Raw genomic sequence first — 292 nt, 5'->3', positions numbered from 1 at the left:
GAGTGGTGTGAACCCGGTACTTCGGCTCCGAAGCGTGTTAGGGTCCAGAAATCGGCCAAGAAGGTGTTAGCATCAGTTTTTTGGGATGCAAAAGGAATTTTGTTTGTGGATTACCTCCAAACTGGTAAAACAATAAACTCAGATTATTATTGTAACCTTTTGGACCAGCTAGATGTAAAAATTCGTGAGAAAAGACCTGGTTTAAAAAAGAAAAAAATCATTTTTCATCAAGACAACGCCCCCTCTCACACAGCTCAAAAAACCATTGCGAAAATCAGTAAATTAAAATACG

The sequence above is a fragment of the Centruroides sculpturatus genome, unplaced genomic scaffold, assembly GCF_000671375.1.
Source record: "Centruroides sculpturatus isolate CEXI.00-Female unplaced genomic scaffold, Cexi_2.0 scaffold1114, whole genome shotgun sequence".
NCBI classification, from domain to species: Eukaryota; Metazoa; Arthropoda; class Arachnida; order Scorpiones; family Buthidae; genus Centruroides; species Centruroides sculpturatus.
This window is presented reverse-complemented; position numbering follows the sequence as displayed.